Raw genomic sequence first — 27,980 nt, 5'->3', positions numbered from 1 at the left:
ATACTATATCCAGGTAGGCTGTCATTGAAAATAGAAGGAGAGATAAAAAGCTTCCAGGACAAACAAAAACTAAAAGAATTTGTAAACACCAAACCAGCTCTACAGGAAGTATTGAAAGGGGTCCTCTAAGCAAAGAGAGAGCCTAAAAGTAGTAGACCAGAAAGGAACAAAGACAATATAGAGTAACAGTCACCTTACAGGCAATACAATGGCACTAAATTCATATCTTTCAATAGTTACCCTGGATATAAATGGGCTCAATGCCCAAATCAAAAAACACAGGGTATCAGAATGGATAAAAAAACAAAACCCATCAATATGCTGTCTACAAGAAACTCATTTTAGACCCAAAGACACCTCCAGATTTAAAGTGAGGGTGTGGAAAAAAATGTACTATGCTAATGGACATCAGAAGAAAGTTGGGATGGCAATGCTTATATCAGAGCAACTGGATTTTGAGCCAAAGAATATAATAAGAAGGACACTATATCATACTCAAAGGGTTTGTCCAACAAGAAAATCTAACAATTTTAAATATCTATGTCCCTAACATGGGAGCAGCCAACTATATAAAATAATTAATAACAAAATCAAACACATAGACAATAAAACAATAATAGTAGGGGACTTTAACACTCCCCTCACTGAAATGGACAGATCATCTAAGCAAAAGATTAACAAGGAAATAAAGGCCTTAAGTGACACACTGGACCAGATGGACACCACAGATATATTAAGAACATTCCATCCCAAAGCAACAGAATGCACATTCTTCTCTAGTGCACATGGAACATTCTCCAGAATAGATCACATCATGGGTCACAAATCAGGTCTCAATCAGTACCAAAAGATTGGGATCATTCCCTGACTATTTTCAGACCACAATGCTCTGAAGTTAGAAAGAACCCAAATACATGGAGGTTAAAGAGCATCCTACTAAAGAATGAATGGGTCAACCCGGAAATTAAAAAAGAATTGAAAAAAGTCATGGAGACAAATGATAATGAAAACACAAGGGTTCAAAATCTGTGGGACACAGCAAAGGCAGTCTGGAGAGGAAAATATATGGCTATACAAGCCTTTCTTAAGAAACAAGAAAGGTCTCAAATACACAACCTAACACTACACCTAAAGGAGCTGGACAAAGAACAGCAAAGAAAGCCTAAACCCTGCAGAAGAAGAGAAATCATAAAGATCAGAGCATAAATCAATGAAATAGAAACCAAAAGAACAGTAGAACAAATCAATGAAACCAGGAGTTGGTTCTTTGAAAGAATTAATAAGATTGATAAACCCCTGGCCAGACTTATCAAAAAGGAAAGAGAAAGGACCCAAATTAATAAAATTGTGAATGAAAGAGGAGAGATCACAACCAACACCAAAGAAATACAAACAATTATAAGAACATATTACGAGCAACTATATGCCAGCAAATTTGACAATCTGAAAGAAATGGATGCATTCCTAAAGACATATAAACTACCACAACTGAACCAGAAAGAAATAGAAAACCTAAACAGACCCATAACCAGTAAGGACATGGAAGCAGGCATCAAAAATCTCCCAGGGCCAGATGGCTTCTCAGGGGAAATCTACCAAACTTTTAAAGAAGAATTAATTCCTATTCTCCTGAAACTGTTCCACAAAATAGAAGTGGAAGGAAAACTTCCAAACTCATTTTATAAGGCCAGCATGACTTTGATCCCAAAACCAGAAAAAGACCCCATCAAATAAGAGAATTACAGATCAATATCCTTGATGAACACAGATGCGAAAATTCTCACCAAAATACTAGTCCATAGGATGCAACAGTACATTATAAGGATTATTCACCATGACCAAGTGGGATTTATTCCAGGGCTGCAAGGTTGGTTTAACATCCACAAATCAATAAATGTGATACAATACATTAATAAAAGAAAGAACAAGAACCATATGATACTCTCAATAGATGCTGAAAAAGCATATCAAAAAGTACAGCATCCTTTCTTGATCAAAACTCTTCAAAGTGTAGGGATAGAGGGCACATACCTCAATATCATCAAAGCCATCTATGAAAAATGCACAGTGAATATCATTCTCAATGGAGAAAAACTGAGAGCTTTTCCGCTAAGGTCAGGAAGATGGCAGGGATGCCCATTATCACCACTGCTATTCAACATAGTACTAGAAGTCCTAGCCTCAGCAATCAGACAACAAAAGGAAATTAAAGGCATTCAAATATGCAAAGAAGTCAAACTATCACTCTTTATGTGATACTTTACGTGATCACTCTTTATGATACTTTATGTGAAAAACCCAAAAGACTCCACTTTAAATCTGCAAGGACTTGTACAGGAATTCAGTAAAGTGTCAGGGTATAAAATCAATGCACAGAAATCGTTGCATTTCTCTACACCAACAGCAAGACAGAACAAAGGGAAATTAAGGAGTCAATCCCATTTACAATTACACCCAAAAACATAAGATACTTAGGAATAAACCTAACCAAAGAGGCAAAGAATCTGTACTCAGAAAACTATAAAGTACTCATGAAATAATTGAGGAAGACACAAAGAAATGGAAAAACATCCCATGCTCCTGGATGGGAAGAACAAATATTTTGAAAATGTCTATGCTACCTAAAGCAATCTACATGTTTAATGAAATCCCTATCAAAATACCATCACTTTTTTTTTAAAAGAATGGAACAAAGAATCCTAAAATTTATATGGAACCAGAAAAGACCTCAAATAGCCAGAGGAATATTGAAAAAAGAAAGCCAAAGTTGATGGCACCACAATTCCAGACTTGAAGTTCTATTACAAAGCTGTAATCATCAAGACAGTATGGTACTGGCACAAAAACAGAGACATAGATCAATGGAACAGAATAGAGAGTCCAGAAATAGACCCTCAACTCTATGGTCAACTAATCTTTGACAAAGCAGGAAAGAATGTCCAATGGAAAAAAGACAGTCTCTTCAACAAATAGTGTTGGGAAAATTGGACAGCCACATGCAGAAGAACGAAACTGGACCATTTCCTTACACCACACACGAAAATAGACACAACATGGATGAAGGACCTCAATGTGAGAAAGGAATCCATCAAAATCCTTGAGGAGAACACAGGCATCAACCTCTTCGACCTCAGTCACAGCATCTTCTTCCTAGAAACATCGCCAAAGGCAAGGGAAACAAGGGCAAAAATGAACTATTGGGACGTTATCAAGATCATAAGCTTTTGTACAGCAAAGGAAACAGTCAGCAAAACCAAAAGACAACTGACAGAATGGGAGAAGATATTTGCAAATGACATATCAGATAAAGGGCTAGTATCCACAATCTATAAAGAACTTATCAAACTCAACAACCAAACTCAACAACAGATTCAACAACTCAGAGACAAGAACAAATAATCCAATCGAGAAATGGGCAGAGGGCATGAATAGACATTTCTGCAAAGAAGACATCCAGATGGCCAACAGCCACATGAAAAAGTGCTCCACGTCACTGGGCATCAGGGAAATACAAATCAAAACCACAATGAGATACCATCTCACACCAGTCAGAAAGGCTAAATTTAACAAGTCAGGAAATGACAGATGTTGGCGAGGATGCAGAGAAAGGGGAACCCTCCTACACTGTTGGTGGGAATGCAAGCTGGTGCAACCACTCTGGAAAACAGCATCGAGTTTCCTCAAAAAGTTGAAAATAGAACTACCCTACCACCCAGCAATCGCACGACTGGGTATTTACCCTAAAAAGATACAAATGTAGTGATCTGAAGGGGCACATGCACCTGAATATTTATAGCAGCAATGTCCACAATAGTCCAACTATGGAAAGAACCTAGATGTCCATCATCAGATGAATGGATAAAGAAGAAGTGGTATATATATATATATACAATGGAATACTGTGCAGCCATCAAAAGAAATGAAATCTTGCCATTTGTGACAATGTGGATAGAACTAGAGGGTATTATGCTGAGTGAAATAAGTCAATCAGAGAAAGGCAATTATCATATGATCTCCCTGATATGAAGAATTTGAGAGGCAATGTGGGGGGTTTGGGGGGGTAGGGAAGGAACAAATGAAACAAGATGGGATTGGGAGGGAGACAAACCATAAGAGACTCTAAATCTCACAAAACAAACTGAGGGTTGCTGTGGGGAGGAGGGTAGGGAGAGGGTGGTTTGGTTATGGACATTGGGGAGGGTATGTGCTATGGTGAGTGCTGTGAAGTTTATAAACCTGGCAGTTCACAGACCTGTACTCCTGGGGCTAATACTACATTATATGTTAATAAAAAATAAAAAATTAATTAAAAAAGAAAACACCGTAAGTGGGTTGTCCAGGGCTTCCACACTGCCAAAATAGTCTGGGTATAAAACTGTCCATTCAAAAGGAAAGACCTGTGCACAAATTGTCTATATTAGACAATTTGCAAGACAACTCCTGAAGTTCTAGGATTCTGGAAATTATTTAAAATTTTAAATAGTGTGTATTTGCAAATAAAACATACATGCTGAGAGGAAACAAATAATAAACACCAGCTTAATTAATTTTCACAATTTGAACACAGCTGTGTAACCAGAACCCATATTTAAGTACTGACAAAGTTATAATTATTTATAATTAAAATATTTGTTTATATTATCACATCTTCTCAAATATAACATTATCTTTGTTTTGGCATTTATATTTCAAAGTCAAAGACAAATGTTCTCCAAAGATAAAAAGAATTACGTTACCAAAATGCAAAGTATGACGATACCTTCAAATTTTTTGCATTGTATGGAAATGGTGAAGGTATTTTGAGCCAGGAATTTTTACTTCAAAGGTCAGTAATTAAATCCCCTTATAGTTTTATCACTTATTACCTCAGAATAAAAATTTACCCTTTATGTGAGGCCTCATCAAATAAGCTATCAGCTATACAATACATATATGTACATATGTAAATAACAGTAAAGTACACATAGTTCCTATACTTGGGTTTTCAGTAATTAATTTAAGTCATTTTATTAATGGTGCTTCCCTAGGAGGCTAATTACCAGTCACAATACTGAAAAAGTTAATAATGGTATTTAAATGACACTTGGAAATTGTGGTTGAGTCCCTCATGGACCTTCAAGTTTTATTTCCTATCAAGACACCTACCTAGAGAATCTTCATAATTATAAAACACAAATACCTTGATATTTCGTGAAAGGAAAAAAAAATGTTCCCTTTTTATTTTCTTTTTACAGTCTACACTCGGTCAGCTCTGTGGTGTATAGATTCTAAAAGATAACTCTTTAGACATGGGTTTTCTTTTCCTACCTAAGAGCAAATAAATGAAAATTGTGCTCAAATAGTCTTTCTGTCCAGAAATTAAAACTTGAAAATAGGAATAAACTGTGTTTGAGTTTGCATCTCATTTGATGTGCCGTCTCTCTCCATAGCATATAAATGTTACAAAAATTAAATGATTTTTCTTCAGACTGAATTGAATAGTGCCAAGTCCCAGGCATAACTTCCAGTCAGGGATTTCAGCATGTGTCTTATGGAAAGTATCAGGGAAAGAGTGTACAGAAAATTGAGGCATGGAAGGTAGGAAGCCACTAATTAATGGAAAAGGAGCCCCAAATAACTCTAAATATTTAGGTTACAAAGTTTAAATGTGCTTACAAGGGTGACTATTAGTCCCTTCAGGAGATGTTCAGCTCATTCATGGCACAATGCAGGTCCCTCGGAGGCACCACTGTGAAGGGAAACAAAGGGTTGGGGCAGCCCCACCCTCACTCATTCTCCTCCACTGCAATACCCCTTGTTCACAAAACTCCTTTCAACTGCTCCTTTATTCTGGATGTTTACTTTTACTCACTCAGATCTCTTTTTGCTATCTCATGCATAGCATACTCTACCCTCCAGCAAGCTGCACCCCGAACACAACCAAACCACAAGCCTGCCATGGAAGAAAACGAATCTCAGCCCAAAGATTCCATCATTTGTATAAATGCTTTGTGAGTTTTCACTTTTTACAAAACAGTAACTGAAGGTATCTTTGTGCAAGCTAAAATAAATTTCTGGGGAGAAATATTCTGCAGCAACAAAGAGAAGTTATAGTATAAGCATTTTGGAGACTTTGTTTCCTTGATATTTCAAATAACAAAGCATAGGAAAATATCACCTGAGTAATATAAAAATGGTAGAATAAAATACCTGCTGTATTCTAGAGTTCATATGCTTTGTTTTGAGTTTACTTTTATTTTCTAAGGTTTTTTTTTGTAATTCAGAACTTTTTAAATCCTGAAGTATGAGATAAAAATATGTGTATATGATATTACCATAGAAATTATATATATATATATATATAAAATAGCTCCCTAGGATATGAGATTATATATAAATAGCTTTGCAAGAAGTTATACCTGTAGAGGGGTGGGAGAACCTTTCAATTAAGGCCTCTCATAAGTTATTAATCAAGAAAATGAACATTTTTCACCAAATATCTACATTTTTAAAATATAATCAGATCAAGAGAGTATTAATAATGATATCACTATTTACAGTTGGACATGTCAACACCTGTGAAAGTTTATTCTTTAAGTCATTTGTGCAAAACTGAATAAAGTCTTACTCAATCTCATCTTCTGAGTAAGAACTACAGTATAATTTAAAAGGTATTTTAAATTTAAAAAATATGGTAAAATCTATGAAAAAACTTTATTTTTAATTTGAATAAAATTAATCAAGCTCATCATTAAATCTAATGAAAACTAATTACTCCATATTTTTTATTTTGTAAAAAAATATTTTAAGTCAGCTTTGATTTCTTTCAAAAGAAATGCATATTTCAAGATATCTACAAAACCACAAAATAATAACAAAGATTTATACTAGCATTACACAACTATAATATTGTGGGCTTTTTTTCAGTATCTTTAAGGTAAAAGTTAAAATAGTTTTTCATATCAAAGAAAAAAAATGTTACTATTTCCCATTACCTCCACTTTTACTTTGAAAATAAATTATTTATGTATTTATGTATTATTTAAGGCTTGATTTTTAAACTATTAAAAATTATGAAGTGTCTATCTCCTTAATCACTAATAAAAGAGTCGCATACACAGATTTGAATATTTCCTTCATTCCTCCGAACATGTAGCTCATGTATGTGTTTTAATTGGGACAATCCCGCTCTCTCAAACTCTCAACTACTTTCATTAAAGCACATGAGCATGCAAGCAATGATGACCCTTTAGAGCAGTCATAAATTTAGTCGCTGGGAAATGAGAAGGCTTCACAGATGACTTAATTTGCTGTGGGAACCTGCGCTTCCTCCGTGTGTAACCTCTGCATTTGGCTGCCTGTGACCTTCAGCACCATCCACCTGCTGGAAGCCATGTTTGATTCTCTGACCAGGGAAACGCCTGCTTGACAACAGAATGGTATCATAGGACAGTGTGATGGAATTTTTCTTTCTCTGTCATCATTAAGGGGGTTCCCCCTATGGTGAGGGGAATGAAAAGTACGATTTAATGTTCTCTGGAGAGTGGCAGGGGGAAAAAAGGCTCAAAGCTTCACATGCTGCTTTCGGAGTGGGTCATTTCAGTCCTTGTGGCGAATGGGATGTCCCAGTGGAATTTGCCATAGACTGGTCTGAAAAGAAAGGGATTAAGACCCTTTTCAGGATGGAAATGTAACAAAAGGACCACTTTTATGATGTAGCAGCATAAAATAGGGGGCTCTATTGTGCAACTGATTGCTAAAGATCTTTGAATTGGGTAGCCGAGCCTGGTAGGCCCTGTTCCCGGCGGGTTTAGAGGCTTGTACAGAATATGTCTACACTAGACGCAGAGGTCTGCTCTCATTTAGGCGCGAGTAAGAGATTATCAGTTTGTTCCTACATGATTTTTTTTCCACACCTACCGAAAAGTGGCCTGTAGGGAGATTATACTCTAGTGAAAGTTGCTGCTAATTAAAACAAGTAATTAGTGTTCCTCCAGGCTTTGCGGTTTCACTCACTTTTGCCCGCCAGACAGCATTAGTTTAAAAGCAATCCAATTTCTAGCAATAACAGACTGTAAAAAAAGTCATTTAACAAGTATATAAGTGTAAGGTTACAGTTCAGGCGTTGATTTATCTCTTCTCGGTTATTTAGAATACTGTAGCAAAGTTGGAGAGAAAGAAAGTTAAACAGCTTTAAAAAAAATAAATTAAAATTAACATTAAGAAATAAGGCCACAGGCCTCAGTCCATTTGCAAAAAAAAAAAAAAAAAAGACAAGCAAAAACTGGGAGAATATGAGATTTCCTAAATCGCATTAGGAAACGAAAATTGGATTTAATACTGTTTTCTCATAGAACCCTCACTTAGCATTTTGTAAACAGATCATTTCATTAAGTCCTTTTGTTTCTCCTCCCGCCTTTGCTGAAACAGAGACTTTTTATTGACTGATTCTCATTGAAATGAATCGGAACAGTAGAGTTTAACACAACACGTTATTACCCCCTTTTTTTTCGCAATTCCAAAATGACTAGCCTGGCTCTAGTTTGCATATCTGGTAGGAGGATTTTGTTAAACTAGAGAGATCTTGAGAGAGATTAAAATATTTTATTATGAAGAGATGTAACAGGAATATATATACATATACATATGTGTATGTGTGTGTGTGTGTGTGTGTGTGTGTGTGTGTGTGTGTGTATAAACACCATACCTACACTGAATCATCCCCTGATAAAATTCTTGTGTAACTGCTGAATTTCTATTATCTGACAACCTCCTATAATTGCTGCCTTGGCTGTTTAAAATGATCTATTTCTGAGGTTGAGATCATCAAAGACATGCATGCTATTGTGCAAGAAATTCAATATAGCTCATCATTAAAATCAACCAGAAGTCTGCTTTCCCCCTAACAAATTAATTCATAATAGTTCAATTAAGGCACAATTCTGAGATTTGTGAGTTTTGCAATGTTATATATATAATTTTTTTAAAAAAGAAGGCCAGCTATTCCCCTGTAAGATGCATAACTTTCCTTTGCTATTCATTTTGTATGGTGCTAATCATATCAATAATATTCCATATGTGAAAAGACAGTTATAAACTGTTAATACCACAAAATGTCAGCTATTATCACATATTCAACTAGTGGATTCTGAATTTAGTCATCTTCTTTAATGGATTACAGTTAATGAAGTATTAAGTAGCCTGATTTTGATCATTTCAGGTTAAAATAAGACTACAGACCTATCACATTTTAAATGCCAATTTAGAATATGAACATGTCTTTCATAAAGTCTGGCAGCTTGTTTAAATTAATGAAATAAATTTTCATTATGTGATTTATGAACTCTAAACCAGATTTTAGCATTTCAGTACATGCTTTTCCTTTCCTAGAATTTACTTCCTATGTTTATTTAAAGTGTAAGAGTTTTGGCACTAACCTTAAAAGAGGAAATTTTACAAGTAGCACACGATCAGTAAGTAAATGTACTTGAATCTCTGCTTAATTTTTTAAAATAACTATGGGAAGAAAAAGTACAACTTTTTCTGGCTATAATTTGTGTTTTTTTCCCTCTAAAAAGGAATCTATGAAATAATGAAGACTGAACTCATTACTAAGCATATTACTCTACAGACCATTTTGCTAATAGAAACACTCGCCTTTAGAAATTCTACAATTAATTTGTAACCCTTGCAGAGAGTTAAATGTGGTATATGGAAAGTTGCTGCCATAGCCTACCTTTTCTTCTTTTTTTTTTTTTTTTTTATTTAAAAACTGGACTGTATTTTATTGATTTATTGTGGTAATTATATGAGTGTATTTTGTGTAATATTACTGGAATAGATGAAAATCTTTTTTTTTTATTTTTTTTCTCTTTTTATTAATTTTTTCAGCGTAACAGTATTCATTCTTTTTGCACAACACCCAGTGCTCCATGCAAAACGTGCCCTCCCCATCACCCACCACCTGTTCCCCCAACCTCCCACCCCTGACCCTTCAAAACCCTCAGGTTGTTCCTCAGAGTCCATAGTCTCTTATGGTTTGCCTCCCCTCCCCAATGTCCATAGCCCGCTCCCCCTCTCCCAATCCCACCTCCCCCCAGGAACCCCCAGTTTGTTTTGTGAGATTAAGAGTCATTTATGGTTTGTCTCCCTCCCAATCCCATCTTGTTTCATTTATTCTTCTCCTATCCCCCTACCCCCCCATGTTGCTTCTCCATGTCCTCATATCAGGGAGATCATATGATAGTTGTCTTTCTCCGATTGACTTATTTCACTAAGCATGATACGCTCTAGTTCCATCCACGTCGTCGCAAATGGCAAGATTTCATTTCTTTTGATGGCTGCATAGTATTCCATTGTGTATATATACCACATCTTCTTGATCCATTCATCTGTTGATGGACATCTAGGTTCTTTCCATAGTCTGGCTATTGTAGACATTGCTGCTATAAACATTCGGGTACACGTGCCCCTTCGGATCACTATGTTTGTATCTTTAGGGTAAATACCCAGTAGTGCAATTGCTGGGTCATAGGGTAGTTCTATTTTCAACATTTTGAGGAACCTCCATGCTGTTTTCCAGAGTGGTTGGACCAGCTTGCATTCCCACCAACAGTGGAGGAGGGTTCCCCTTTCTCCACAAATGGGCACTATGCTCAATCGGCATTTTAAGATGCATTATTTTTTGTTTTGATTTTTAATGGTGGGAAGACTCTTTCAAAATCAACCTTTGATAGTATTTGATTTTCTTAATTTGAATTTAGGCTACATCTAGGGAGTCTCCTTTCTTTGGAGCTCAGAATTGGCTTTTTTTTTTTTTTTTTTTTCCAGAGCTGATAAGCTGGAGGATGGGACTGTGGCAGAACAGTCCGAGGGCAGCAGAGGGCAGACTGCACAGACACCTGGGAGGACTCTTTATGGATCAAGATGGAACCATAAGGGAGACCATAATAGCCCTCATTTTGTGTATTAAGCTATATTTGCACAACAATTCCATTATAATACAAAGATAATCTTTAGAAGTAATTTTAAAACAGCAAATGTATAAATGCTGAGTCTCAACTAAAAGAAACAATTTTCCTAAGCCAAATGCCTTTCGTAAGAGATTTCAATGGTCATTTGATTCTGTTTTAAAGATAATTTGACCTTATGATTCACCCATTTCTTAAATGCATGTCTCCAATATAATTGTTTTCATTTGGAGTTGAAGTTAAAAAAAAATGGTGAAATAATCCTTTGTGATATGTTTTACTGCCTTGCAGTGCTTTTGTCTAACCAAAGGAAACTCTAAGTACACGGTTATTAGTATTAAAATTGATGTCTCCAAGAGTTCAATACCAGCTTGTTAAGAAAAAGTCATCTTCATGGGGAGATGGAGAGGAAGGGAGTTGTGGGAAATTGGAAGGGGAGATGAACCATGAGAGACTATGGACTCTGAAAAACAACCTGAAGATTTTGAAGGGGTGGGGGGGGGGGTGGGAGATTGGGGAAACAGGTGGAGGGTAATAGAGAGGGCATGTATTGCATGGAGCACTGGGTGTGGTGCAAAAACAATGAGTATTGTTACACTGAAAATAAATAAATAAATTAAAAAAAAAGTCATCTGTTAAAAATAATGGTGATTCTAGTTCCTCCTTACATTTTCAAAAATATATTGCAATATATTTTTGCAATATATTTTGCAATATAGCTTTTTAATCAAAGTCCATCCAGCTGGGCCATATATACAGTCTTTGAAGACAAAAACTGTATTATCTTTAAATAATGTAATAAAAATCAGTGTTTACTGCACTTAACATAAATGAATTTCTTTGATATTTTATCAATATTTTATTACAGATACATTGTAAACAGCAACTTTCGTTGCAAAATAATTTAGGAACTTCTAGCAAAGATAAAATATGTAAAAGATTATGTAGTTTGTGAGGCATGGTATTTAAAGAAGACCAGTCTTGTGTCCCTCTGTACCACGGAATGCCTCTACAAAACATAGGATTTATCCACTGCATAGCAGCCGTAGGCAGGATGAATAAAATTAGCATTTATGAGAAACTGCAATGTGCCAGGCATCACGCCAGGCACTTTACGTATATTATCTCATTTATTATAACAGTTTTGCAGATAAAGGCTCAGGAGCTTAGACAAGTTAAGTGACTTTCCCCACAAAGGTAAGGTGAAATCAGTACTTTGAAAAATATTTCTTGAGGGCCTCCTATGTGTTGCTCACTGTGCCAAGCACATTGTGGGCTTCTGTGGACAAGATGCATGAGCTCTGTGCTGTCTGGAAACATACACTCTAGTAAGAACACAGTGTAGATGAATATGTAAAAACAAATGCACAATATTAGTGGTAAGTAGCATAATAAAGATAATTTTCAGTCACCAATAAACAAATTTGTCTCCAAGGTAATACCAATCTTCCCACATTATTTTGAACTTTTGACCTCAGTGCAGACCTTTATATTTATTTCTGTTATAGTTAATCTTCTAAATTGTAGTCGCTTTCCCCCAGATTTTAATTTCTTTGTGATTCTTGATATTTTTATTCTCTGAAAAGCCGATGACCAGTCAGACCATACCCTCATGCCACCCAGAGCCTCAGCAGACCGTATTCAACTTTTCCAGATTCACTTTATTCTTCAGAAATTTAGACTGCTATTGCAACCTTCTCTCTAAAGAGAATTGACTTTTTACTCCCAATTGGTTCCACTGACCTTTGTCCCCTACTGTCTTGACTTACTCCCTTCTCTCTGCTGCCATTTGTTTGATCGCGTGTCTTTTATCATAAATCCGTTTGGATACCTGAAAGTCTCCATCTTCAGTATAATAGCTAACATTCATTAAATGTCCACTATGTACCAATCACTTATTCAAAATTTTCTTTACATTTATATCTCATGCAATTGCCCAATTTTTTTTGAAGGAAACATATGGCTGTTACCACTATTTTGTAAATGAGAAAAATGAGGTACAGAGAAGCCCTGTCCCCAGAATTATACAGTCGTAAGTGACAGAGCCGGGGTTTAGAAGAATGCAGCTCAGTGATTTTACTGGTAACTTCATGTTTCAGAGTCTTTTCTAACACTAGAGCTACCCTCCATTTCAAAATGGATGACCACAGAATCAAGTTTCTTTCAACATTTTTGAAATGTGTCTCCTTAAAGTCTAGGGTAGATGTTAAATTATATTCACTGTTCTTTTCCATGTTTTTATAAATTCTAAGTTAATAATATCACATCCTCTTGGGTTTTTAAACACCACTTTCTCCAAATCATGTTATAGTATAAGGGAGAATGGAAGGAGAGGAAGGCATTGGGCTTTGGCTCTGTAGTCAGCCAGGTGCACTCAAATCTAGCTCCGCTGTTTGCAAGCTGTGTGACTTTGGGTAATGTACTTAAGTTCTCTTAGACTTTGGTTTCTTTTTCTTCTCACGGTGGGTAGCATATGTCTCAAGGGGTTGTGGGGTGAATCGATTTAATACAAGCACAGTGGTTTGGCATATGCTTCACACTCACTAATATTGATTTTACTTTTATTAGAATTAAGGTTGAAGAGGCAATTCTTTTCATTATTTCTTAAAAGTGTGAGAAAAATTTTTCCAAAATAAGTCAAGTTCTAGGGCATCTGGGTAGTTCAGTGGGTTAAGCATCTACCTTCAGCTCAGGTCATGATCTCAGGGTCCTAGGATTGAGCCCCACTTCAGGCTCCTTGCTCAATGGGGGTCTGCTTCTCCCTCTCACTCTCCCTCCATGCTCTCTCTTTCTCTCAAATAAATAAATACAATCTTTAATTTTTTTTTTCAAAATAAGTCAAGTTCTGTCAGTTCTTCTGTTGTTGGCTTTCTGGCTTATCATAGTCTGCAGAGAGTCAGCCATCTATCCATTCATCATCATTCACTTGTTTATTCAGCAAGCAATGCAGTAACCAAGTATTTATAAGAACTTTATGAGGATTTATAGAACTATCATACCAGGTCCTGTGCTAAACAGCAGGATTTCAGTGGTACATGAGAGATAGCTCCTATAATCAAGAAGTATGCATTCATATGATGTGATAAGAGATATGAGAGAAGTAAGCAAAGGAGCTAAGATTATGTTAACATGTATATCATGACAGTATTATCCACATCTTCTCTCTTGCAAGGTGGTCTGTACTTAACAGTTCCCCTAAATTTAGCTTCATCTATAAAGTTAAAAATTTTATCTAAATCTCCCTCTAAGATCTATTTTATCTCTTAAATGCTATACTTCTACAATCATGTCATGGCTGTTCTGTTTCTTTTAATTCCCCCTTAAATTCCATCAGCCACATCTCCAGTCTAAGGTTTATGGAATTTATTGAGAGTAGAATGATTGACTTGCAACCCTTATCACTTTTTACTCCTTCTATTACATCAACTTTGTACAAAATGTGTCCATAATGCTGTTTTAAATCCTGATCAGTTTACCTGATATCTTGTTGAAATTGTAAGTTTTGTAAGAGATCATCTGTCTTGTTTCTCCTCATGATTGTTAGGTACTACTATTGCCGCTTTTCTTCTTTCTTCATTATTTCCATTGTTTAAAAAAAAAATCTTTGTTTTTTTTTCCTGGACATTTCCCCCATATCTCTCAGACGTTATTAAAGTAATAGTTTCTGCTACAAATTACACTGGCCTGAATATGTCTGGAGAATAACCAACAGCAGAATACTCAACCCAGCACAATGTGGGGGGCATTCAATACACTTGAAAATTCACTGCAGCCTCAACCGTGATATTCTTGGATTGAATCTCTAGAAAAAAATAGGGAAGCACAACTGGACACACCGTTGTCTGTATAGAATAATATTTGTGTGAACACAGGCAGACTCTTGGTGACCTGTCACCACAATACAACATACATATGACATACAGCGACATCAAGTATGACCTTTTTTCAGCATTCTGTAACTCCCGTATTCGGTTACTCTTTTCATCCGTTGCATTTTTGTCATGTTTATTTGTCATCTGCCTCTTGTCCTACTGTGTAACTTCATAAGGAAAAGAAAATTTAATTGCTACTGTGCTGCCAGGATATTCCTTAAATACTCACTGAATGAATGTCATGAAATAGTTAATATATCACTGAAAATATAATGAGATCAAAATGCCTGTGTTGGTATTATATAGCATATAAAGAGATACTTGTTAAAGGAGACATGATTTTGACATTCTAAGGCAAACCAGTTTTATAATTATTGCATAAATTTAGAGTTAAAGTCATAGTTTGTATGACTATGTATGACTAGTATGGCTCCAATTTTGAATACATCATTCCACCTTGAAAAAAAAAAAGTTAAGTATCATGGGAACATTGTTGCCATATCTACAAAATAATGAGTAATTATAGAACGAGTACTGGAAAACCAAAGTTTTCTTTCCTTCTAGTTATGATGTCATTCATGACACAATTTTCTGGGGTGTGTGGGTGGCTCAGTCTATTATCTCAGGTCATGATCTCAGGGTCCTGGGATCAAACCCCACTTTGGGCTCTCTGCTCAGCAGGGAGCTCTCTTTCCCCTCTCCCTCAGCCTGCCATTCCCCTCTACTTGTGCTTGCACTCTTTCTCTCTCTGTCAAATAAATAAACAAAATCTGAACGAAAGAAAAAAAGAAAGAAAGAAAGAGAGGAAGAGAGAAAGAGAAAGAGAAAATTTTCTGTTGAGTGCTTACTATTTGCCAGACACTGAGAAGAGGACAGTATAGATGCAGAAATCCGTGCTCCCTTGGGCAACTCACATATTGACACTGGAAAGATACAGAGATTAGTGTGACTCATGTGCAAGGATGACACACAAATCACGTAGATGCAGGAAAGAAAGCTATAATCACTTTTGACTATTTTCTGACTGAATAGAATGAGGAAATCTATAGATGAGGTGTGTAAAAGTCTAGTATCTAAATAAAGCAAAGAATTAGGCTCCTAATAGAGCAAGGAGGAAGGGAGCAAAGGAAGATAGGGGTAACAAAGCGGGCCTCCAAAGGGAGACAATTAATGGTGGGAGTTCTTATAAATGAATAGACGTTACATAGGATGATGAAAATAATCACATTTCAACATGCTCACAATAACCTATTTACCATGTGGACTAACAATTTCCACTAATTAAACTTGATTCTAAGCAATATGATTCATGTTTAACGTATGTGTTCTTTGCACTTACACTAAAGAACAGTCCGCAGTTCGCACGTTCTGCCTTAACTGTAAATGCCGACACTACTCTTGTTTCTTAGTTCGGAACTTCAGCAGCACAATGAAAACAGCGAACTACCTTTTGAAGCTACCTGTCCTTGCAGGTAAAAGTCCCTCCTTATTTCCTCGCTAATTTCCAATTTTGCAAGGTGTCGTCTATGTTCCCTTTTTAAACTAAATATTGACTTTTTCCTACTTAACTACTTTCAAAACCAGCACCTTTCCTTTCTTCCTTGTGTCCAAAAGTCCTGTAACAGTTTTCTCTCATCACCACTGGAACGGCTGCTGATGAATCAATGAATGCGCACTTTCTTCTAAAAATAAATGAGCCCACTTGACCAAAGTTGTTATTGTAAACTCCTAAGAACCGCATTTAGGCCTTTGCCAGGGCCCAGGACTATGGATTTATTATAGAAACCTAATGAGTAAGTACATAGTTGATAAACATTTCTAATATATTTGGGTTTTTTGGGTTTTTTGTTGTTGTTGTTGTTTTTGTTTGACAGAGAGAGATCACAAGTAGGCAGAGAGGCAGGCAGAGAGAGAGGGGGGAGCAGGCTCCCCACTGAGCAGAGAGCCCAATGCAGGCCTGATCCCAGGAACCTGGGATCATGACCCGAGCCAAAGGCAGAGGCTTTAACCCACTGAGCCACCCAGGCGCTCCTCTAACATACTTGTTACAAAGTATATGGTTCAGTCAACCATCATTTATTCTTTTATTCCCAGTATCAATAACAAGTTGTATCTTACTAGTTGTTATCTTAATGAAGGTAAATTCTAAGACTATGAGTTTTAAGAGTGTAACTAGTACCTCACTCCCATCAAATATTTAACGTGTGCCCTCTGTGAATATTTCCCAGCTCTTTGACTAACTTCCACCTATTCCAGACTTGCCCAAAATGGCTTTCTTCCTATGTCTGTAAAACACCCCTGTGTTCCTTCAGAGCATAACCAAAACTCCCTTGGTAAAAAAGAACACTGTAACTGAGGCCCCAAGACCAGGATTTAATGCTTTGTTCTCCATTTTGTAATCACATAATATTAAGTACGCAAATTATTTTTCTAAGTTTTCCTGGGTCTGATATTTGGCAAATAAGTAAAGTACATGAGATCATCTATAAGGTCCCTTATGGTTCTTATATTTCATAATCTTATTATAGTCCCTCCAAACTACCAGTATCCTTGGGTTCTGTGTAGTTAATGTTATCATGCTTTTATTTTTGTTGTTTTCTATATATTTCTCTGTGTGTTTTTCTATAACCATGTCAATAAACAGGAGTACCTTCATCTATTCTTTGCAATGCTATATAATCTTCAACAATTAAAACTTAGTCAAGCTAACTCATCACTTCCTTCATACTAGAAATTTTGATGTGAATTTTGTACAACTAAACTTAAGCTACAGAAATATCATGAAATTCAGTTTTCCCATACTATGTGGCATTCTATTTACCTTGGAATTTTATTGGTGGTTTGAAGTTTACCTAAACCAGTGGCTTAGAGCACCATCTAAAACAACAACAACAACAAAACCAAAGGTGGTAATCTATTTGTGCTGGCCTCTGATTACTTCTCTGTGTCTTATAATGCCATCCAGTATGAGACATGCAATTGATAGATATTCCTGTGGAACAACTATGCAGAGAGAAATGTGTGTGATCTCAGTCCAGTTCAGAGCAGAGTGTCCACCTGAAAAACCCTCAGCTCAGTGGAAATGATCATCCTCTCTGTTTTCAGTCTCATCCAAGAAGTTCAAAACTAAATGGACCCATGGACCATACTAGGACTTTAAATCTTCAAAGGGGCTCCTGTGGATCAAAGATAGGCCCTACTCACCTGACCCTATCTGTTCACAAAGGGTGATCTTTTTAAGAAGACCCTTAAGTCAACTTTAAAAGAGAGCACTAAAATGGAATTTAATAAAACACACAACCAGCAAAATTGAAAATAGGAAAAACTTAAGATGGTCTAACACTGCAGGGCTTGATGGCACTATTCTTCCACTGCTGTGTTAAGCGATCTAGTCAAAATGACCCAGTAAAGAGAAAAACAAAAGCAAAGGAAGAAATATTCTTAAGGAATGCTTTACTTTACTTTAGAAAACATCTTAACGTATTTCTTAGACCAAAACACCATAACAAAATTTAAGCTGGCCTCTCACAGGACATATGTCTTATATAATTTGTAGGTACTTACAACATGCTAAGTGATAATGAGGATAATAGTGATTATTTGATCATGACTATGAAAACAGAACACTTGAAAGGAATTTTCTATCTTGAATTTAAGAGGTCATCTTTATTTATCATCAGTTTTAAAATTCTTAGTACTGTCATTAAGAAATATATGTTAACTTGTAACACAAGAATGATATTAACCAACCATGTTTTTAGAATCACCGATATGGAGAAAAATGTTGCTCAAGGGCTTCCATTATTCCTCAAAATTCAGATGATTAACACCAAAGCTAATTTAATATTGTCATGTTATTTCCAACCTGAATTTTAAATGAATTATATGATCTATTCCATGACATATCCTATCCTTTGAAACAAACTTTGAAGCAAAGTTACTTAAATAGGATTCTCTGGGCCTTCTTCAAAAATTTTGATGGATGTTTTCTGGCTTGCTTTGTTTTTTAATTTAACGTTACCTATCATGATTAAGAACAAATAAACCCTCTAGATATTAGTTTGGTAACCAACGGTGAAGTTTTTCAGGACTATTTTACATTTTCATTTTATTTTTTTTCCTTCTTCAATTTGATCTTTCTTTTCTTTCTCTTACTTTCAACTTCATGATAAGTTCTAGATTATGTCTCACTGAAGTTTCAACACTAGATTTAATGAAGTGGCTGAACTTTTAACCTCTGAGACCAACACACTTTAAAACTATCACCACTATCCATTGTACTTTTCTTCAGTGGTTCTGCTCCAGAGAAAGTAAGAATAAGCATTACAGTGTACGGAACCTTATTTACCTAAGCTCTTTGGAATAGCAAATGGAAAGCTTTAATACTTTTTCTGGTCTTTCTCAAAATTCTTGGGGCGGGGGGGAGTTTCATCCTTCAGCCCTCTGTAGTCCCCAATCCTGCTCCTCTCTTGGTAGTTAGTCTGCAAATAAAGAGCCCCTGGGTTGTCAGCGTTCAATTAAAAAAATCGCTTATTTGTAACCAGGCTTCAAATTTCTCAACAGAAAGGATCACTCTTACCAGGTCATCTTATAGCTTCCAAAATCATCTTATTTATTCAGCCCACATTCTGCCTGCAAGGCCCACGAAACAGCATTTCCTAGAGCTCCAGAGCCAAATAGTTGGGATGCTTTCAAAAGGAAAGAACATATTTTAGAATGTAAAATTCATACTTACCTTTTCTTCTTTGTGCCATAAAACACTTATAAATGTCACTCCAAGCTATGTCTGTCTGTGGGGAGCCCAAAACCAGGCAGTTCCCTTATTTGTTGGAGGAATAATCTGATGAGCAGTGAACACTAGAGGGGGAGCTTCCCCGTTCAGGAGAGAGAAAGCTTCAGACCCTTTGGGAGAGGATCTAAGAGATACTAGAGCTACACACTTAAACAAGTCAGCAAAGATTTGGTTGGCCATGGTTCAAAAGTCAAAGGGTCGAGAATGGTAGGTAGCCAATTTACTGTCATTTTCCAAAAAGGCAGGGGATCACAAGTGGAATCGAGTTTAGCTGCTCCACATGCTATGATATGGAATATTTTTAAAACCTCTCTGGAGGCAGTTTTAACATGAGGAGTAGGATTACAGAGGCTTTTTCCCCCTTTACCATGACTGTCTGTCATTTAAATGTCTAAGGAATGATGGGATGGATTATCATAAAATTTTGACAAATTTGATAGCTCAAGTAAAAGGGGGAAATAGGCATTCTGATTATTAGGTTCTAATAAGACATGACATTTAAAATGAGTTTACATGGCAGTTAGACCTTTGCTTTTTTTTCCTCTTGAGTTAAAAACATTGAGATTCTTTTCTTCGGAAGGGAAATGACTTACTGCAGTTTTGCTTCTTTGTACTTTAATGATTATAGTCCTATTTTACCTCATATATTTTTATCTCCTGTAATCATATCTAATTGCTTTCCACAACTTGCCTGAACCTGAGAAAACTTAAAATTTATCTCAAAAAAACAAAACAGAATAGTTAAGGAGAAATATTTATAATTTCAGTAAGAAATAAATGTAAACAAACCTTTGATTTGTTATTAGCTTACTTTTTTCTGTTTCATCTTAAACATTTGAGATAAGGCATAATGCTTTAAAGAACAAATCATGTTTAACAGAAAGAAAGCACTAAGAAGAGATTAACCAAAGAACTGAAAAACAAAACTGATTTTCTCTGATACCAACATCTACAACTTTAACAACCAAATATCAAGTTCCGTTTGTAATAAACTATCTCATCTCAATCAGCACGATATGTAAATAAACAAACATCTCATAATGGTTGCTGAAGATCTATTAGGATGACTTACTGCAGAGTGCAGCTTTCTTAAAAAGGGTGGGGGGAATGATTCAATCACAATTAGTCTGACCTTTGAAAACATCTTGAACTTTTAGTTTAAAACTAAACCAGTTTGTGAGTGCTGTGGAGTGTGTAAACCTGGCGATTCACAGACCTGTACCCCTGGGGATAAAAATACATTATATGTTTATAAAAAAAAAAAATTGGAAGGGGAGGCAAACCATAAGAGATTGCGGACTCTGAAAAACAACCTGAGGGTTTTGAAGGGGCGGGGGTGGGAGGTTGGGGGAACAGGTGCTGGGTAATAGGGAGGGCACGTTTTGCGTGGAGCGCTGGGTGTTGTGCAAAAACAATGAATACTGTTACGCTGAAAAAATAAATAAATTTAATTTAATTAGAGGGAAAAAAAAACTAAACCAGTTTGGGACATTTTTAAACTATATATCTATTCATGCTATTAGAAAACTGGTATTTCTTTATAAAAACACAAAGAAACATAGGGCACTTTTAAAAACATTAAGTAGAAATGAGCTTCATTTTGTCAAATTTCCAAAAGTAAAAGTGAACGGAAAAGAAGCACTCAATCATAATAAGTAAACTCAGTGTAGGTAATGGAGTAACTGATCAACCCTGACTTTTCCAAAATTATTTCACTTACACAAACAAAAGCAATATTTAAACATTTTTTATTTATGTGATTCAATAATAAAGCAGAGGGAGCTTGAATTAAATTTATCAACTCCAAGTTTCCACATTGCCTATGATGGAAACCAACTATTTGGCTACTCAGTAAAATCTATCTTAAGGTTGTTGGTCTGGTCCTCAAATGTATCTTTTATGCTCTACTGGCAGCTAATAGTGCAAATTGTATAAGTGCCAATGCAGTGGGCACACTCGTCTGGAGCCCAGAGTGTGCAGCTTTAGGTTTATGCAACTTGGAAGGGAATATGAGCTGCTCAAGTAAATGTAGCTTCCCCCTTGTACTATCAGAACCAGAGCCATTTCACTCCCTTAAGAGAAACTTATCATTTGTGGTTCCCTCACAGGAAAAAGTGGTCACATGTTAGAAAATGCAAAGTCACCTGTCAGTATTAATTAAACTTTACTGAAACATTCCAGATCATGAAATCAGGTCAAAATTGAAAGCAAAGAGAAAGGCAACTGGGCCTATGAGTAAACATAAAACACTTGGAAATTACGGTCAACCCTTGAACAACAAGTGTTTGAACGGTGCAGGTGCACTTGTAAGTGGATTTTTTTCGATAAGCAAATGTATTTTCTATTCTTGTGATTTTCCTAACATTTTCTTTTCTCTAGCTTACTTTACTGTAAGAAATAGAATTCATATGGTGGGCAGAATGTGTGTGAACCAACTGCATATGTTATCGGCAAGCCTTCTAGTCAACAGCAGATCATCAGTGCTAAGTTTTAGGGAGTCAAAAGGTATACGTGGATTTTTGACTACGTGTGGTGTTGGTGCCCCACCTCCTGTGTTTTTTGTTTTTTTTTTTTAAACATTTTATTTATTTGACAGAGAGAAATCACAACTAGGCAGAGAGGCAGGCAGAGAGAGAGGAGGAAGCAGGCTCCCTGCGGAGCAGAGAGCCCGATGCGGGGCTCGATCCCAGGACCCTGGGACCATGACCTGAGCCGAAGGCAGAGGCTTTAACCCACTGAGCCACCCAGGCGCCCACCTCCTGTGTTTTTTTAGGGTCAACTGTATATCCAACATGAAGTAGGCTAGTCTCAAGTCTCTTGACATGTTTGGTACTAGATCTTCCCCATTAAATGCATTGTATTTATTTATTTATATTTCAATCGAGTTTATTTATTTATTTTTTTATAGATTTTATTTATTTATTTGATAGACAGAGATCACAAGTAGGCAGAGAGGCAGGCAGAGAGAGAGGAGGAAGCAGGCTTCCTGCTGAGCAGAGAGCCCCATGTGGGGCTCAATCCCAGAACCCTGGGATCGTGACCTGAGCTGAAGGCAGAGGCTTTAACCCACTGAGCCACCCGGGCACCCCAACTGAGTTATTTAATCCTTAGAATTTTTTCTCTTCATGTTTAAAGTTAAATTGACCTGAATTTAGATATTTTTTTGCTTCTAACTTTATGCTTTGAAGAAAACTAGATTTGTTATTTCTCTTTCATTTCTTCCATGTCCATTTTCTTTAGGAATTTGAAAACAATTAGAATAAAAAGGAAGAAATCTGGGACACTTATTTTTATTTTATGAGTTTCATTTATTTATTATATATTAAATATGTTCTCATAAACTTTCTTGTGTCACAGTTGCAGGTAGGAAAATATTACAATCAGTTCATTACTTAAATGTATTTACCTAATACAATAATTAATTAAGCTAATTTATCCATCCCTACACATCATTCAGACACATAAAATAAGATTCAGACCTAGAAGTATGAAAGGGAGAAGATAAGTATGCTGCCTGATCTTAAAATTGGTTTAGTAGAAAATTAATAGCTAAGAGAGTATACATTCACTTCACAGTGAAGTAGCAATAAATTTACATAAAGTATGTTTTTTTCTTTACATAGAACTATGAATTAATGCAAATGTCTCTGTTAATGACTGTGAATCCATGTCAACATTCTTCCTTCCAAGATTTGGAATTCATTCAGAACATTTCATGGAAAAGACCTACTCTTTGACCTACTGATAATGTATTTCACTTGAAATATAACTTGGACCAGGGATAGAGACAGAGATAGAAAAAGTGAGAGAGGTGAGAATATATTTATAAAGGAGAAAAATAATAATAGATGGCTAGACATTCAAAATCAAATGATGAATTCGTTTGTAAATTGTTTCACGTAACTGAAGCCAGAATACTACATAGAATTGTGCAAGAAAATATGGTTAACAAGATGGAAAAGTATATGTCTTTCGTATCAACTTGTTCTTATAGAGGTTGTCATTTCATTAAGTAAATAAAAATAAAAACCAACATGGACTGGATACTACATTTACATCTGGGTTATCATTGTGAATAAGAAAAGAAAGGTGAAGAATATTATGAAACTTACAGTACAGAGGGAGTTCAGGTAACTAAATGGACAAGTATCACAAAGCGAGGGTAGGTTACTCCTGGCGCACTTAGAAGAACACCTAACACAGACTTCAGAAATCGTGGAAGGTTTTCAGGGGGTGTGGCAAAACAGGTCTGAATGATGAAATGACTTAAATTACTGTAGAAGAAAATGGGGAAGGATTCCAAAGAAAGAGTGTTTGAGAAAATGAGTGGGAGCAAGCACTGTTAGAAAGGTGTGAGCGGTAGGTCAGCAAGGACCATGACAAAGAGGAAGCTGTCAGTAATGTTAGGAGTTCAGCTTTACCTGCAAAGTAATGGAGCGCTTCCAAAGAGCTATAAGCAGGGGAATGATCAAAAGTTTGCATTTTAGAAAGCTTATCCTCACAACTTGGAGAATGGAATGAAAAGTGACAAAACTGGAGGCAAACAGTTCGTGTAGAAAACTATGAACTAAAATCAGGGACAGGTGTGCAGAGAAGCAGCTCTGTCTGACAGCTATTTAGAAGACAGAGTGGACAGATTCATCTTGGACTGGATGTGGTAGAAAAGAGAAAAGGCATACATAAGGATATAAACAATATTATAATATTTTACCAAGTATTAATCATCCCAGATTATTGCATGCAACATTTAGAGTATTTCTATGTGGCACCTGACAACAACCCCAAATATACTGAAATTTTACCATAAAGAGCACATGGCATAAATAAATCTATCCATCTATATACTCTTTAAAATCTTAAACACCATGATATTTTAACATGTAATCCATTTTTCTCACTTTAGTGAGAGCATGATTCTTTTGTAACCATTTTAGTTTTACTAATTCTTTCCAAGTTAAAAGAAAATTACATATATTTTACATAAAATTACATAAAAGTCCAAAAATAAGAACAACAGTGGCATACGTAGAATTATAAATACTTGCCAGCTGGTGAACTACAGTGAGTATACTTAATAACTTATAATCTTTTTTTTTCACTTTTATTTTGTTCTCTTTATTGTTTTTTTAAATTATGTTCTGTTAGCCACTCATATTAGTTTTTGATGTAGTGTTTTTTTTCACTTTTAATATAAATGAAAATTAGAACCAAAAAAACACTTTAGGAAGAAATATTAAAATATTTACAAATTTGTGTTTGTATAATTATTCATTTAAGTCTATATAGAAATGTTGCATTAATCTTTTACTGTAGTACTATTTATTTACTCAACAAACTATTTTATGATGTACATGCAAACATTTATGCAAATTATGCAATATAAAAGCCAAAGAGATTAGATGGTTTACAAGATTTCCTTATTTCAGGTTTACTATTTTTAAACATTGTTGCAGAGAACGAGCGAGAGAGAGAGAGGGAGAGTGTGCAATTTTAAGTCAGAGAATTCACTTGCATCCTGAAAAACAGACCCAGGGAGTAAGTGAGAATATCTAGGCAATAGTCAAAGTAGAGACTTACTTAGAATATTTGATATTAGAATTTACAATTTTGACAGCAGTACATCCCTGACTCCTTTATGGGGCCGAACACTTTGATCTGGCGGTTTCTTTGGGTTCATAATAAATACCCTCGGGGATTAAGGGAAAAGGTAGAATGAGAGGATATAGACTATGGAATATAGACTAAGAAATTCTGTTAGGATATAGACTATGGAATTCTGTTAGTTTCCCATTCTTCATTTGGATGTCCAATGCCCACTTTGATGATGAAGATGGTATTTCCAGTGTCCAAAAGTCAGAGAAAAAGTAGTATTCCTTTAACCATTCATATCACTCTGGTCCTTCCAGGAGTCAGGCTGAATATTAATTTTTTTTAAAAGTACAGCATGTATTTTCCACTTGTTAACATTTCCTTAGGATTTTCAAACAAGTTTACATCTGAAATTTTAATTGCCAAGAAATCTATAAAATGCATGCCAAGCATCTTTAGAGTGCTTTGGAAACAAGGTTGACTCAAGACTATTATGTATGTGAAAAATGATAAGTAAAATTTTCATTACAGAAAAATGATCCTTCTAAAATTTCCCATTAAGTCTTCAATGTCAGAAGGACATACAGAAACTTTCCAGTGCATAGGAAGTTTCCTGTGGGTAGAAAGTTTCCTGTAGGTAGGACACCGTATGTCCTGGTTTCCCAGTACAATCCATAATATATCTGTTCTCTTGGCTTCATTAGTAATAGTGCTGTTTCATTCTAAAAGCATCTAACTTTGGGTAATAAAATACATGACTACCTTACTAATAGAACTTTAGCACCATAGATGCTTGGGCAACATTGGTCCATAGTGCTCATATAGTGGTGTAAGAAGGATCTCATATATCAGACATGATGACAAAGGGGCATGAGGTTCAGTATTAAACACTGATATCAAAAGTTCTAATATTTCACTGCTTCCAAGAGATGATATTAATAAAAATAAGAAAATCACAAAACAACACAAACTTATAGCAAAAATGTGTAAATTAGGCACAGGGCATATATGCTTCCTGGTTATTTGCATGATTGCATTATTTTTTAACATTTCTAAGAAAGTTCTATAACTGAGTTCTAAAAGCATCTCTGACTCAGGTGTCTTTGAACGGTGATAGTCAGGAACTTCTGGCATTTCTCATGAAGCCTGAAGATAATGTTTGCTCATCCAAATGAACTCAGTTGATTAAGAGGGGCCAATTAGGAAACAAGTTTTATGAAATTTGAAAATGTTAGGTGAAATTGATAAACAATTGATTTAAAAGAAGAAGAAGAAGAAGAATTGAAAGTGCCCGGCTAAAGACCCAGTGGTATCAGTGGCTCGCAATGTGTTAAATGTGTTTATTTGTACTTTCAAAGTTCAGATTTCCTCATACATTTTCATACTGATGGAGATAAAATGCTAAAGTCTTAAATCCCTCTATGCCATGCTGAGTTGCTAAGGGCTGTTGAGTTTTTGTTATTTCTCCTCTCGAGTTAGCTCTGATTACGCCTGCTGAGTGAAAAATTTGTATTTGCCGACAGAAATAGGAACCACCCCACGTGCGCTTGCACTCAGCAAATGCTCCAATACATCACAAAGATTTGCTCAACCCACCTTCAGAGGCCAAATCGAGCATGTTATTTTCTGTTTAGATCTGATTCTGGAGCCTATCAGTCAGGAGTGTTTTCCAATCTCTGATTAAAGCAAGGCCTACAAAGCTGGAAGTGTTCACACACAGTCTCATTAGAGGGCTGGATGGAGTGACCCAGGCCTTCTAGCACAAAGCTCTGAGTGAACTTCAAATATGAGAGTGCATCAATCAAATCCAAGCAAGGCTTTTATGTCATTTTTCTACTTTGCCTTTAAAGTCCTATAGGAATGCCCTTTCCAGCTGTACAGCCGAAAAGCATTCAATAGAAACAAAAAAGCAAAGACCCCACAACCCCCTGCCCCTTCCAAATGGGTATGGTTTTACCTCCCCCACCAAGCATTAGAGAGTCTTCTGTGCGTTTTAAATTATTTAGCATGTTCAACAATGCAACGGAGAATATATTCGCATCACTCAATGGCTCCGTATTAATTATTACTACCCATGCGAAAGAGAAACCAATAAGGTCAAAGGCAATGAGATTGCATATTGTATGTTTTATAATAGAGGTAGCAGAGAGATTGGGGGAAAAATAAAGCAAGGCTCATAGAGGCTTTCATGCCCTCCTCACAACCTTAACCCAAAACTTCACTTCTCGCATTTGATGTGTTGGCTTATAACATTAAGAAAACAAAAAGAAAAATAAAATAAAATCATAAAGGGCTATCAAGAATCTCTGCAGAAAAAGAGAAGGCCTAAGTCAGAGAAAGAACAGTCAGGCATTTAGTTTATGTTTGTTCTACACACTGCTTAGGGCACTAGAGTCATTTTCAAAAATACATCCTTAAAAGATAAGCATAAAGCAAAACAATATAAATTTGCCCACTAATATCATTAGAGGAAAATGCATGGGTGCACTTAGCAGTGATTATTAAATTTAGGTGCTTTTGCTTTGAACGTCAGTCCAAAAAACATTACAACACAAGCAACATCAGTATGAATTAAATAAAATGAGCTTTTGAAGCCTGAAAAACAAAATCATTTAAAAGGAGAAAATAAATCTCTCCTCTAGTGTAGATAAAGTTTCCTGAATTTTACACCTCTCTTCAAACAAGTGAATGGTTCGACTACTCCAGATATCCTATATTGATTCAATCAGGTAGAGCAATACACTGAAAATACAATGTACTTTCACTGTAATACCGCAA

This window comes from Meles meles, chromosome 3 (genome assembly GCF_922984935.1).
Source record: "Meles meles chromosome 3, mMelMel3.1 paternal haplotype, whole genome shotgun sequence".
Lineage (NCBI taxonomy): Eukaryota > Metazoa > Chordata > Mammalia > Carnivora > Mustelidae > Meles > Meles meles.
Note: the sequence above shows the minus strand (reverse complement) of the source record.